Raw genomic sequence first — 11461 nt, forward strand, 5'->3', positions numbered from 1 at the left:
CTGCGAATGCTGAAGGCCAAGTAGGACGTGGTCACGTTGAGGGAGACTTGCGAGCTCAAACCGCCAAACTAGTGATGCGATAGTGACTTTGCGAGGTGGAGAGCTGTGATTTTCGGTTTCAAATCTGCCGCAGACTGCGAGGATGTTGAGGGAGATCAGACTAGCTATGACTGCGATTTTGGAGCTCTGCCGAACAACGACCTCTACCGAAGACTGTAGTGCCGTCAGTGACGCTAGGGAGCAGGGATTGATTTTGGTTTGAGGGAGGGAGTCGCATGAGCTGCCGCTAGGTTCAGTCTTCAAGGGAGGGAAAATGGCCGAATGGGAGACGATCGTGAGCGGAAAGGAAAGGAAGAACCAAAGAAGAGAAATTTTTTTTTTAATAAATAAAACGACAGCATTTTGGGGGTGCTGACAGGCAAAAAAAAAAAAAAGGCCAACCAACCAACCGGGAAATACCCGGTTCATTCCGGTTATAACCGGTTGGACCAGTTTTTTCACGGTTTGATGGTTCCCCGGTTAAGCAGCTCATCCGGACCGGACTGGAGACCGGTTCATTGGTTTTCCGGTGGTTCGGTCCGTTTTTTTTTTTTTTCCTTGCTTAAAATCCGATGAATGACGATGTCCTTCCGTCTAACTACAGGACAAACTTACAAACTATAACTTGGACGCTTTCCAAATCCAAAGCTTCAACATTAAAAGCTCCGTTGGTATAAATGGCACTGACTTGCAGTCAGCCCCCTGCCCCCACCATCTTCAAATCTGTCTGTTTTTACCCCCCCAAAAAAAAAATCTTTCTTTCTTTTTCTTCGTCCTTCGTCGCACCCATCGCTCTCTTCCCGGTTCCGATAATGGTCGACCACCAACAAGCTGGAGGGGCGCCGCCCAACATGCCTCTAACTCCATCTAATTCTAACTCTTCACAAAGGTTCTACTACACATAATTAACTTCATATCAATTATTCCCATTGTTTTTGTTTAATCAGCATTTAGTAATCATTATCTTACCATCTTCCTTGTTTTTCACTTCCTTATGAATTTCAACTAAACAAATTTCATTTCTGGTTACTACTATTTGCTTGGTTTCTTCCTATTGTTGTTATTGATGCTATAATTCAGTTTATTTATTACTTTTTTTTTTTTTTTGGCTGCTGCAGTTCAAACCGAACGCAAAAGGAATATTTTGCACTGTTACACGTTGTCATAATCTCTCTGATTACTACGGTAGGTGGTTATGTGCAATTTCAATTTCAATCTAAGAATTTGTCCCTCTTTGATGAGCATGGAAGCATCATGAGAGCCGTTTTTGTGATATTATGCTTCTATGTTATGGGTTTGATGGCAGAATTTAAACTTCAAAATCGATCAAATTACCTTGCTATCATGAAACAATTTACTCCTTTGTTTGGACTTCTTGTTGTGATTCTACTTCTCTTCATCTTATCGCTCTTCCTGGGTTTGGCTTCATCCCTCATATGGTCTTTCTGGGTGGTTGGCCCAACAATCAAATTGTTTCAAGAAATTATTCAATGGCTTAGTGGCATCATTCTACATAGTCATACCAATCAGACAGCAACAAGTAACTTCGACATGGAAGGAAGTGACTCAGTTGGGATTTGGGAGAATGGCTTGCCTGTCTGAAGCTTCTTTTGGCTAAAATCAAAACCTGTCTGTATAAAACTTGCAAGTCTGAATTACATTGGCTAGTGAGGAGTCAATCGGTAATAGTAATAGGAAAAGTTTCTGATCTTTTCTTTTCCACATGTCTCTATACTTTTTAAGTGGATGGAATAAATACGTAGAGTATAATATATCGTCCACGGTTTATGATAATGGCAGCATGCATCTTGCTTTGTAAAGTTTCAGAAATGTGGAGGTATCAAATCTGCCATCAGTGTGTGTTTTATTAAACCTGTGCTTTGCTAGAGAGTTGAGAAAATGGAAATCGGAAGATAAGTAAAGTTTAAGTTTATTCAACCTTGCAATCCATTAAAAATGTAAAAAAAACAATAAAAGCAAAACTGTTACAAGTCTCCTTACCAAATTTGGTGCCATTTCCTTATACAAATTTCATTAGAGCAGAACGTTCAACCGACATAGTGGATCTCCTTTCCCAGGTTGAGCGTGGCACAACTTTCTTGATCTGTTGTGCTCATTTCTGATTATAGTCAGGTCAAACTAAATCCAGCATTTTCCATTTTGAAAGCTCACTGTTATGCTTACTTCTTCAGTGAGGGGTTGCTCCTTTCACCTGGTGTTGGGACTGTCCGTAGGCCAGAATATGAGTATGTTTGTCATTATAACTTAAGCAAGGACCTTAACTTCCAATCCATCTATTAGGCCTTCCTAATGGTCAGTCTATGCTTAGTTTTAATTATATGGTCTACAATACATAATCTTACTCCCATTTTTGGGGATGATTGCACTCATCATATGGGCTCTGTTTATGGTGAAAGCTCTCATCATGTTGTTACAAGAAATTTATCAATGACATTGTCCTTTAACGTTGACCATAGAATCCATGGGAAGAAACTTGGGAATGGAAGAAAACACTATCTTCGAAATCAAGGAAATGACTTCCCTGTCTGAATTTGGGCTGTGTATCTGATGTTGTGCTGATGTGCTACTCCCGGTCTTCTCTCCATAGAAATTATGCTATTTGTGGTTGCTTAATGCAGAAAAAATCCTTTTTTCCATTTAATATATATATATATATATTCTTTAAGGATTCGAAGATGGGGTGTGGTAGAGTCTGAATTCTGTATGATTCATTATTTAATCGAGACTTCATAACTTCATATTGAGAAAAAATTCCATATCTAGGAATGATAAAGTCAAAATAATAATGAAAGGATGGGAGAAATGGGAAGAGCAAGAAGGAAGAAAATAATAGCTGAAACCAAATTTAATGACTGATCAGACTTTGTGCTGCATTATGTTTATGAACCCGTAAGAATCTTAGGGCTATTTATGCTTGATAGAGTCTTATTCAAGGGAAAAAAGATGTTTACTTTTGTAATTGAAATTTTTCAGGACATTCACTATGTTCTGTCTTCATTAACTTGGTAATAAAATTTGGATTTATTTTTAACACAATTGAATTTTGTTTCCATATTTTGAGGATTGTTTTGTTTCATAATTGAATTGCAAGTATTCTTCATACAAATTGCATGTATATTGTATGATGTTCTGCTTGTAACATCTTACAGGTAATTTGCTCGGAGGATGAAATGGAATTTAACAGAAACATGCAGCCTCAGCTGTGGTAAACTCTAGTTCTTGTTAAGCAGAATGTTTAAATTGGAAAAACTTAAGGAGGAGAAAACAGAAAATTATGTCCAAATAACACATTTGTACTATGCAAGTGGATGGAATAAATACCTAAAGTATATACTATCATGTGGTATTTAAGATAATTGAAGCACACATCTTGCTTTTTCAGTTGTAGAAATTTGGAGGGATCACATCTGGTGCTAGCTTGCATTTTTGTCAACCTATTCTGTATTACAGAGTTACGAAGATGGAAATTATGAGATAAGTAGATTTAAGTTTATTCAACCTTGCAATCCGTTAAAAATGAAAAAACAAAGTCGTTCCAGGTCTTCTTAATATATTTGGAGCCATTTCTTTTCCAAATTACACTATATCAGAACATTCAACTGACATAGTAGTTCTTTTTTATCTTTAGCTTGAGTGTGGCACACCGTTTTTTATTTAATATTTTTACTTCTAATTATAGTCAGTATTATAAACTAAATCTAGATTTTTTTCTGAACCTTATTGTTATGTGTTGCTTATTCTGTGAAGAGGTACTCATTTGACCTCGTGTTGGGACACAAATTGTATGTAGGCCAGTTTATCAGTAAACTTGTCTTTAAAGCCTAAGCCAATGACCATAAATCCCAATCCGTCTATTTTGCCCACATAACTACAAGGCTAATTTATGTTTGGGTTAGATGGTCTGCGTAGTCTTATTACCATTGTTGGGAATTATTTCATTCATCATATGGGCTGTGTTTATGGGAAGGCTGTTATCAGGTTGTTGCAAGAAAATTTTCTCTGGCTTTGTCTTGTAAGCTTTAGAACAAAGGACCTGTGAGAAGGAACTGGGGCATAGAAGTAAACAGTCTCTAGGGAATGAGGAAATTGGCTTCTCTCTCTGAAGTTGGTTGGATGCTAAATAAATTATTACTTTATGAAAAATAAAGTTTACTTCATCTTCTTTTTGATGTGTTGCTCCCCATCTTTTTTCCCAAAGAAATTAGGTTATTTGACATTGCTTCATTGATGAAACCCTGTCTCTTCATTTACATATTTTCTTTAAGGACTCCTAGGACGGGATGTGGTAGAGTGCAAATTTTGTGAGATTCTTTATTTGGCTTGAACAGTTAAGAACGTGGTGATGGAAATTTTTGTTTATCAGTTTTTACCTTTGCTTGTTCCTTCCTCTTTACCCTCTCTTTTGACATCTCCCTGAGGACTGTTTTCTCTGTTTCCTGAGTTCTGCCAGGTCAATAATATAATAAAAGATGATATTATATTGTCTACTAGATTTATGATTTCATATCTGATGAAAGATGTCATGTTTGGAAATGATAACGAGTCTGAAATAATAACATAAGGAGTAGTTAAAAAAAAAAAAAAAAGGAAGATCTGGAGAAAGACCAACACTAACTGCAGGTAAATTTAGAGAATGAGCGAACTCACAACTCTATGCTTTGTTATATTGAAGAACCATTTATCGTTCCCTGGGTGTTTATGTTCGACAGAATCTTCCTAGTGAGAAAAAAAAAAGAAAAAAAGAAGAAGACATCTATACTTATAATTGAAATTTTTTAAGCCATTCCCTCTTTCTTAATTTATACTATCTCTTTACTTTGTAATTTGCGCGTATTCTTAATACAACTTACATGTATGTTGGATAATGTTCTGTTTGTCATGTCTTACAGGTAATTCATGGAGAGGATGAAATGAAAATGGACAGGAAAAGTGCAGCTCACCCATGGTAACATTGCTCATTCTTGTTAACCTAAACGTTTAGATGAAATAAACTTGTGAATGAGAACGACAGAAAGTTATGACAAGAGAGTAAACTTTGCCGCATTGGTATATTTTGTTTTTTTTTTTAATTAAGGAAAAACCTGAAACCGTTTTTACTATTCTTTAATTGTCAAGAACAGGGTACCGCCGTACCGGGCTGGTGGCAACAAAGAATTAATCTTATGTGCAATGTTCTTATGTTGGGTTCATTTGTCACCAGCAGTTATCGTGTTGGAACTAGTTTTGATCATATGGCTCTAATTTATGGGCTATTCGTTTTACTTTTTTCCCATGAGCATGCTGAATACCAAGAGAAATTTGTTCTGAACAAAGTTATTTAGGCCTTAGCAGCTTATTCAAAATTATAGCAAAATTTTCACTCTCTTCCTGTCAGTTGCTGTCCAAAAGATACATCCAAAACATTCAATCAACGAAGAAAAACAAAGTGAAAGCATGCAAATTAGATAACGTGCTATTCTGCTGGAGGGGGGGGGGGACTTCTCAGTTAGAACTGTTTAACATGTCGAGTTTTCCTTTTCCTTTTTGCTATACTTTAGTGAGGTATATAGTCTAATTGTTCTATGTGTGTTATTGGCAACTTTTATTCCTACTTTCATGATGCAGATAGTCTCTCTGATCAAGCTCAGTCTGAATTTTGATACCCTTCTCCTTTATGACATGGCCTAATTACCATTATCCAGTTTGGAATCTCAACTGGGGCATATACGACACTAGTATGAGTGTTGTGGTATGTCAAGATAAAAAAAGAGTCATTACTTTTTTAATGAAAAGACAAAAAAACACAATCAAAATAGGAGTAAAAGGTTTTGCTTGTGTTCTTGTATCTGGTTCCGATGTTGTCTCTGAACAATGTCTCCCTGTGCCATTCTTTGGGCAAGTCCAAGCTGAAGCTCCATGCTGGCTTTTCTTCTTTGAAGTGAATTTGGAGAGCATGGTAGGCTGTTCTCATGCTATCTGCATTTGCTGTTTCTTCTTCCGTGATTTTCTTCCGGAGAATTTATGTTTACAATCTCCCAAGCTTACCCTCTTTCTAGTTTTGGACTCAAATCACACCATACAGTTATCCAAATGTTGGAGGAGATCACATGAAGACATCAGTTGCTTGGGACACAAGAAAATCCCACTCGTCTCAGCCCTGGGGGCCAGGTTCTCACCACTACTAATTCCCCTCTCTAATTATTTGGAAAAATGCAAAAGAAAGAAGCAAGCTAAGACTCACGGGTTTTACTTCTTATTCAGAAGGCAGAAGATATTCAATTCTTTTAGCATGAAGATAAGAAAGAAATTTTTTGTTGATGATTTTCATGTAAGATCTTCGGGATCAAGACGCAACAATGTTAAGAATACCTCTTCAGTCATAGTTGTTACTTATTTTGTTTTGATACTCTCCAATCAACTAATCAATGTCTTGTGGCTAATAAATTTCATTTATGATAATTTAAAACAAAATAAGTATAATTATAAGCTATCATATAATGTTTTTAAAAAAGGTTTTTAATGCGTTTAATCTTATTAAAATGGTGATCATATAAGACTAAGTTTTTCCCTAATTAAACACAAATAATAGTTTCTCTTTGTTTTAACATTTCATTCTATCAATCAATAACGGTTCTATATTTTTTTTTTAATTAAAAAGTTTAGATAAGTTGGGTTTGATTAAATTAGGACATGCCATTAGGTTTTAAAAAATACTTTTAAAATTACCATAAGCAACCGTGAGGGAAGGCAACAGATCAGCAAGTGAGAAAGAATAAATTATTTGAAAAAAAAAGTTATTTTTAAAATGTGTTTGAAATAATAAGTATTTCACCCATTTTTAATTTGGACAATTCCTCAAAAAAAAAAAAAAACAGTTAACTAACTTAAATCTTTATTTAGGTGGCTAAATTTGCCAAACCCCTAATCAGATCACATAGTCTAAAGGGAGATTTTAAAATTTTATGAAATGACTTTAATGCCCTTTTCATTAAAAACTAAAGGGGTAATTAATCCACAGCTCCTTATAATTTCAACTAATTTTGAATCAGGTCCTTATAGTTTTTTTTCTTTTTATCAGGTCCTTATACTTTCACCTGTTTTCAATTAGGTCCTTGTATTTATTTTTCTTTTTATCAAGTCCTTATAAGTTCACCTTATTTTTAATTAAGTCCCTGAATTTTTTATTCTTTATTTTATAAATTCTAATAGTACTATTATATAAACATAAAATAGTATATATTATTTAATATTAGTTTATAAACAATAATATTCTAAAGATATTGAATTATTATAATGATTTTAATTTTTTCAGCAAAAAAATTAATTGTTCTAAAAAAATTTCCTGAATTAATTAATTCTATTACTTTTTTATTACATAATTATTAATTTAATTTAATTATTAATATTTTATATTTCAGTATTAATCTATTTAATTAAGCTTATATTTAATTAATAAATAAAAATTAAAACTACATGGACCTGATTAAAAATTTAGTGAAATTATAAGGACTTAATTAAAAGAAAAATAAATACAAGGACCTAATTAAAAAAAGGTAAAAGTATAAGGACCTAATAAAAAGAAAAAAAACTATAGGGACCTGATTCAAAATTCGTTGAAACTATAAGGACTTGCAGATTAATTAACCCAAAACTAAATAAGAATTCTAAATTAACATATTTCATTTTACAATTAACACATTTCAATTCTAAATTAATAATTTTTTATCCTTATAATTCACCTACAGGAAGTCTTTAATAAACTTTTATTACAATATAACTTTAAAAATTAAGAAAGTTCAATTATGCAATTAACAAGTTTCAGTTCTAAGTTAACAGCTTTATGTTTCTATAACATAATTGTAATAAGTCTTTGAATAAAATTTGATCATAATATAATCTTCTTAGTATAAGTTACTATCCTCCTTTGGAAGTTAACTTGTCTGACGGGAAATTCTTGGTACGTTTGTGACTGTATCGTATGTTAGTAATAGCCAACAGCTTCTTTTTTTTTTTAAATCCCTATGAGCTTTGATGATATATGACTTCTTCTATGTGCATATAGGTGTACTCTTTCAAGATAATATTCATCAAGGCTGTTTACTCTCAAGATGCCCCTAGCCGCTAAAGAGTGCAAACCTCTACTTACCAGTAGGAATTGTCGTTATCTTCATGTGCATGGTCTTGTACAATGTAGCCCACAACCTTCTGTTATGAAGTACTATAAGGGACTCAAGGTTCTGGTTGTCACTGAAGATGAAGAAGTTCAAGGTCCTTTAACTGGTTCTGTTTGGAGAGCAATTCCATGGTATATTGTGGGGAAGAGTGAAATGGTATAGGTTTGGCATTGTTCTTATACTACATATGGTCCGTAATATAATATTGAATTTGGTCATAAATATAAGACTCCAATTTAATTTCTCTATCATGTTTATCTTTTTTTTCCCCTTCAAGGTAATCCTTATAGTAATTGCACATGTTAAATATTTTATTAAATGGTAGTTACAGCTAATACACATAAATAGCAAATATATTTTAGGAAAGATAAAACATATTTATTACAAATAAATAAATTAATTTTTTTAATTTATTCAAATTAGTCAATTAGTTTTTATATTAAATACTGAAAGTAGTATATATTGTGACTCTATATATTTCCCCGGTGTAGATTCTCCCAACAACCTGCAACCTCTAGGAAGGTGCCAAAACAAATGAAGTCATCCTTTTTTTTTTTTTTTAATCTTTCATACTTACCATATAATCATATATAATTTTGCCTGTAAGATTATTTAGAAAACTGTGGATACAGAAGCTAGCAATTCAAAAGCTTTTTGATTGAAGGCTGATGTCTTCTCTTAGTCATTCATTTAATTATATCTCTCCCTTCAAGTTCATTATTACAGTCATTAGATGAGTGTTTTGGATTGATAATATTAGATCATTATATTATATTATGTAGATAGTTTCAATTTATTTTAATACGGGTTGAAAACAACAAATATGAGATGGCCCGATGACAGCAAGTTTTTTGGTTCATCCGCTTAATGTGGAATAGTTCATGTCATTCTATTTTTAATTTAAAAATCACATTTTTTTATAGTTTCCTTTATAATTTTTATCGTTTTCAATGTGGGCTTTATGTTTATGTTTCATTTAAATTACATTCAGAAAGCATTTTTAATCTTAAACACGCATTAAAATTTTTATAAATTGTTTTTGTAACTGTTAAAAATAGATTACATAAAATTTACAACTTGGTTGGAGGAGGTCCCGTGCATCGCGGGGGAAGCACCTTCGCATTATATAAATAAAAGAAGTAATGTATTATTAAAAAATTATAAATACTAAAAAAAATATTTAATAAATAAAAATATAAATATAGACAAATATATAATTATAGAAAATATAAAAAATAAAAAATATTGTTAAAAAACATAGGAAAAAGTTATTCTACCTTTATTTTCATTATCGCCCCAGTGATGTGCTGTTCAATGAAATAAGAATTCTAATACTGACTGAAGCTATGCGAAATGAATTGGTGAAGTATAGAGGGAAGAGAAAGGAATGTTCACTCAAGAAAAAGAGGCAGGGAAGTGGGCATCAAAAGCAAAGATTTGCAAGTAGATTTATTTAATTCATGAACATAACAAATCATAAGTCTAAGAGCGATAGTTTATAAGTAGAATTAGAAAATTTACGACACGATTACGTCTATTAACAACATAAATATGTCTATTTGTAAGTTGATTTATTTTATTCATAAAGTTGAACAGAACTATTCACAAGCCTGAAAAAGACGGTTCACAATTATAATTAGGACATTTACAACACAGATACGTTTGTTAACAATATAAATACGCCCATTTACAAGTAGATTTATTTTATTCATAAAGTTAAACAGAACAATTCACAAATATGATACCAATGGTTTACAAATGAAATTAGAACATTTGTAACACAGATATGCCCATTGACAACATAAATATGTCTATTTGTAAGTTGATTTATTTCATTCATAAAGTTGAACAGAACTATTCATAAGCCTGAGAAAGACGGTTCACAATTAGAATTAGGACATTTACAACACAGATATGTTTGTTAACAATATAAATACGCCCATTTACAAGTAGATTTATTTTATTCATAAAGTTAAACAGAACAATTCACAAATATGATACCAGCGGTTTACAAATGAAATTAGAACATTTGTAACACAGATATGCCCATTGACAACATAAATATGTCTATTTGCAAGTTGATTTTTATTTCATTCATAAAGTTGAACAGAACTATTCATAAGCCTGAGAAAGACGGTTCACAATTAGAATTAGGACATTTACAACACAGATACGTTTGTTAACAATATAAATACGCCCATTTACAAGTAGATTTATTTTATTCATAAAGTTAAACAGAACAATTCACAAATATGATACCAACGGTTTACAAATGAAATTAGAACATTTGTAACACAAATATACCTATTGACAATATAAATATGCCCATTTGTGAGTAGATTTATTTCATTTATAAAGTTGAACAAAACAGTTCACAGCTCTGGGAGTGACGGTTCAAAAGTAGAATTAAGATATTTACAATATGGATATGCCCATTAACAACATAAATATATCTATTTGCAAGTAGATTAATTTGTTTTGTATTTACATAGTTGCCAACCACTTTCAGTGCAGTATTTCATATATCATTTTGCTTTCTAAGATCTTCACAGATTCGCCTCCCACATCGAAGATGCAAAGTAATTGCTTTCCACTGTTGCTAGCCATATATAATATATTGCTACACATTATTCAAGTATTAATTTCGATCAATTTTCAATAATTAAACACAGTATGCATTTATAATAGGAATTTGTGAATTCACAATAAAAGTACAAGTTTTCATAATACCAAATCACCATTTTGTGGAGAAGTGGAATTTGCAAATTTATAATATAATTCATGATAGAAACTGAAAGGCTTACTCTCAACACTCAACAATGTGAATCTAAATTTAACCCACTGTATAATTTTATCTCAAATCTGAGTAGTAAAAAAATTTCTTGCTAATTTAGAATTTCACGATAGCCCAAACCAAACCCATAAAATTTATAATAGAAGAAATGGAGAAGGATTTTGTAGTATTATATGCAGAAATTTTTCAATGGAAAGTTAGTGAAAGAGATCACGTACAGAGAGAGAGAGAGAGAGTGTGTGAGAAAGCCTATGACAACAGCGAAGGCTTTTGTTACCAAAACAACATCGATGGCAAAGGCACTCCATACTTGAATAGTAGTGACGACGAAGGCTTTCCTTACCGGAACAACGACGATGGCGAATGATCTCTCTCAACGCAACAATGGATTTTTCAAACAGTGACAAAGAGAAAAGCTTGAGTTATCGAATGTTTTCAGGGAGAGGGGGAAGAG

This window comes from Neltuma alba, unplaced genomic scaffold, assembly GCF_004799145.2.
Source record: "Neltuma alba isolate B1F8T4 unplaced genomic scaffold, ASM479914v2 tig00002358_pilon, whole genome shotgun sequence".
Classification (NCBI taxonomy): Eukaryota; Viridiplantae; Streptophyta; class Magnoliopsida; order Fabales; family Fabaceae; genus Neltuma; species Neltuma alba.